A 3,794-nucleotide genomic window follows, 5' to 3' on the forward strand; every position below is an offset into this window, starting at 1 on the left:
AATAGTAGAGGGAAAAGGCTGAAGAGTTGATCCTGCATAAAGTTGTTGGTTTGAAGAATTTAGACTGCCTGTAGAAATTAATTTGACAAAAAACTGAAGAAAACAAAAACCTGCACTGATGCTCTCGACTGTGCAGCAGCAGTTTTAGCAGGACCATATAAAGCAAGATATCAGTTCTTGGGTCTGCTGTAATAAGGACCACAGCAGGTTAGGTGTTGTTTTTGCTAACTTTATTCACATTGGCTGCAGTCAATTCAACACTGCCATCCAGTGTTTAAAAAGCAGAAGACAAACTGTATATGCAATATTAAAGGTATTGTAGGGTGAATTCCATTAAAACGGGTCAGGTTTTAGGACTATTAAGATTTTTTTGTGAAATTATTTCTGTGACAGCCTATAGCCTATCTATGTATGCATGTGTATGTCTCTCTCTCTCTTTCATTTGCTCAGACTATATATATATATATAGTCTGGGCAAATGAAACAGTGATACAATGATGTGTTATGCACATGCAGCACATGCAGAAGTAGGCTATCATAACTAAGAATGTTCACGAATATACGAGAAGGAACAGTAGCTTGCTAGTATTAGGGCTACTGTAGCTCCTCCGCGCCTGTAGATGGCAGTAACGTGTCGCTGCACCCAGACATTGGCGCACAGGCGTTCTGAACTCATACCTGTTCCACAGGAAGCAGGACTGGACTACACTTTATACAACAGGCAGCAAAAACGACTTCAGGCTGGGCAACGATACGCTACCACGGAGAAGAAAACTCCATCCACCCCGGGGCAAAGTCGAGAAGGAGGGGAGGCCCTGCAACACTGGAGGTGAGTCCGAGCGGACTTCTGAAGCTCACGGAGGGCTTTTTATGTCTTTTTGACACAGAGGCCGCGCTGACAGCGAGTTACAGCATATGTGCCCTGCTAGCGACGCGACGCAACTAACTAGAACGCCCTCGACGCTGCACGCCGCTGGTTCGCGTGGCTTTCACTCTATAGAGTTTTGTTTTTCAAGCGCGTTTCAGTTTGACGCGACGCGTCGCTCGCTCGCACTGTTGATGTTATCGCTAATGCGCACTTGCTCAGCTCTTTTACCGAATCTCAGGAGAAAAAGCAGCGCGGCTGGAAGGGTTTAACCTCCGTGAGCCGCGAGCACAGAGCGGGCTGATGTTAGCGAAACCTCCGGAGCGCGAATCACACGCATGCAGACATCAGGCCCAAATCTCGCTGTTTAGCAGCTTCGCTAGCGGACTGACAGATGTGAGCAGTAATAGAGTTTAACCGCTGGGTGACATGTAAACTGTGCACATTCATAAGATTTCTTTATGAACTTTAAACTTTGTTTTCGAGAATAGCAGTTGATGTTCTGGTGTCACGTGTCACAAAACAGTCTGACCCCAAAATGAAACGTCTGTCATTTTTTTACTCTCCGCGTGCCATTCATGACTAACTCCGTGAGATGGAGTGACTAATATATCCTAGACCTAGATATAGAAAATTAGGTCTTTTTGGAGCCTTGCAGCATTGGTCATCATTAATTTCTTTAAAGTTTCTTCTTTTTATTTGTTTTATGGGAACATAACGGGATTTGGGATTGTGGCACGATATGAGGCTGAGTAGTCAATGGCAGAAATTAAATTTTAGTGTGAAGTATCTCTTTAATATGAGACTTGATTATGGACATATTACAGAAAATCCTAACACTTAAGTTCTGTCTTTTCTTAGCTTGAAATGGTCAGATTTAATAGTTCACCCAAAAATGATAATTCTATCATTTACTTACTCACCCTTATGTCCTTCCCAACTTTTTTGTTCATCATCAAAATGCAAATTAAGATTTTTTTTTTTTAAATAGAAATTTCAGTGCATCCATTGAAAGTCAGTTTCACCAAAACCTTGCCGTCATCATTTCGTTCCAAACCCATAAGACTTACGCTGGTTTTAAAAACACAAATGAAGATATTTTTAATGAAACCTGAGAGATTTTTGTCCGCCACTGAAAGCCCATTCACCCAAAACTTTGATTCTTCAAAAGGATCATAAGACATTGTTCCTCTTCGAAACACAAATGCAAATATTTTTAATGTGTATGTTGATGTGCAAAAAATTTAAAACGCTTCAAAAAGATAATAAAGACATCATAAAAGCACATCAAATATGGTAAACAAAAACTCAGCTTGTTGACATGCGAGAACCAGTGAGGTTTCTTCTTGCACGTCAAGCAAGTACAGTTGAGCTTATGTTTACCTATCTGCATTGATGAGACACAGGTTTAATGTAGGCTTTAAACATTTCACAGTTTATATATGAATAAAAGCCTACATTAAACCTGTGTCATATAAAGTGATCATGTCTTGGATTAAGTTGCTCAATTCCTATAGATTACTTTGACACCGTCTTCTTGAACGTTTTAAAGCATCAAAGGTTTGGGTGTATGGATTTTCAGTGAGGGGCAGAAGTCTCTCAGGTTTCATTAAATATGTGTCTATCTGAACCAAAATCTTATGGATTTGCAACAATATGAGCGTGAGTAAATGATGACAGAAAGTTCGTTTTGGTGTGAACTTTCAATTTAATATGATGCCCTTCAATGCTACCTTCACATTGTTCCAAACCCATAAGATTTTAATTAAATGAATATATTTGAATAAAAGCCTAAATGAAATCTGTTCATCATATAAAGTAAGATTTAGATGAAACCCCTCAATTCATAAGGATTTCTTTTACAATCTGTTTTTTGAAGCATCAACCTTTTGTGTGATTGGGCTTTCAGTGGAGGGACCGGGTTTCATTTAAAGGGGTCATATGATGTTGCTAAAAAGAACATTATTTTGTGTATTTGGTGTAATGAAATGTGTTTATGCGGTTTAAAGTTAAAAAAACACATTATTTTCCACATACTGTACATTATTGTTTCTCCTCTATGCCCCGCCTTTCTGAAACGCGTCGATTTTTACAAAGCTCATCGGTGTGAAAAAGCGAGGTGTGCTCTGATTGGCCAGCTATCCAGTGCGTTGTGATTGGCCGAATACCTCAAGCGTGAGACGGAAATGTTACGCCCCTCACATACTGTTGATGCTGTGTCCCGGCAAAAACATTAAAACCCATTACAAACGAGGCATTTGTTGCATCCAGTGGGGACATAATTACTGATTATAATGACTTATACTGTCTTTTTACACGTTAAACGAGGCATTTGATGCATCCAGTGGGGACATAATTACAGATTATAATGACTTATACTGTCTTTTTACGCGTTGCGTCGCATCGCGCCGCGTAAACATAAAACTCTGTCTGCATTTGTGATCGGAGAAATGACAAACAACAAGTGCTACTCTACTGCCCAAAACTTGCGTTTGAATCATCAGTGGCAAATCCTTTAAATGAAAACGTACTTACGTGAGTCAGAACTGCCGGCATTTTAGTCTAACGTTACTCTCCCAGGATCAGTAAACAGTCCTCCATAAAATGCGCTGCACACATCTGGATATTTGGGTTAAACTGTTCTGGAACAGTGTTGTAAATACAACTTAACCACTGATTTGTAGTCGTGTCCTCTTTTGGAAGACCAAACAAAGTAGTTTCGCTTTCACAACGAAAAACACAGCGGCCTAGCGTGAGCCAAAGCCCCGGCTTAGCGTGTGCTTAGGCCGGGCTAGAGTGAGCCGAGGCCGGGCTAGAGTGAGCCGAAGCCCCGGCTTAGCGTGAGCCGAAGCCGGGCTAGAGTGAGCCAAAGCCCCGGCTTAGCGTGCGCTGAGGCCGGGATAGAGTGAGCTGAGGCGGCGGGGTCGAG

General features: G+C 41.3%; 1 protein-coding gene across 1 annotated transcript in view; it reads left to right on the forward strand.

The window, feature by feature from the left end:
* Positions 1-689: 689 nt before the first annotated feature.
* The window catches only part of LOC107655624 (cullin-9-like), a 58,329-nt gene continuing 55,224 nt past the window's right edge, over positions 690-3,794 (forward strand). The window contains exon 1 of the mRNA XM_016443190.1: positions 690-829. The gene's annotated coding sequence lies outside the window, so the exon portion shown is untranslated. The remainder of the gene's footprint in view (positions 830-3,794) is intronic.

Source organism: Sinocyclocheilus anshuiensis, unplaced genomic scaffold (genome assembly GCF_001515605.1).
Source record: "Sinocyclocheilus anshuiensis isolate Anshui unplaced genomic scaffold, SAMN03320099.WGS_v1.1 scaffold1506, whole genome shotgun sequence".
NCBI lineage: Eukaryota > Metazoa > Chordata > Actinopteri > Cypriniformes > Cyprinidae > Sinocyclocheilus > Sinocyclocheilus anshuiensis.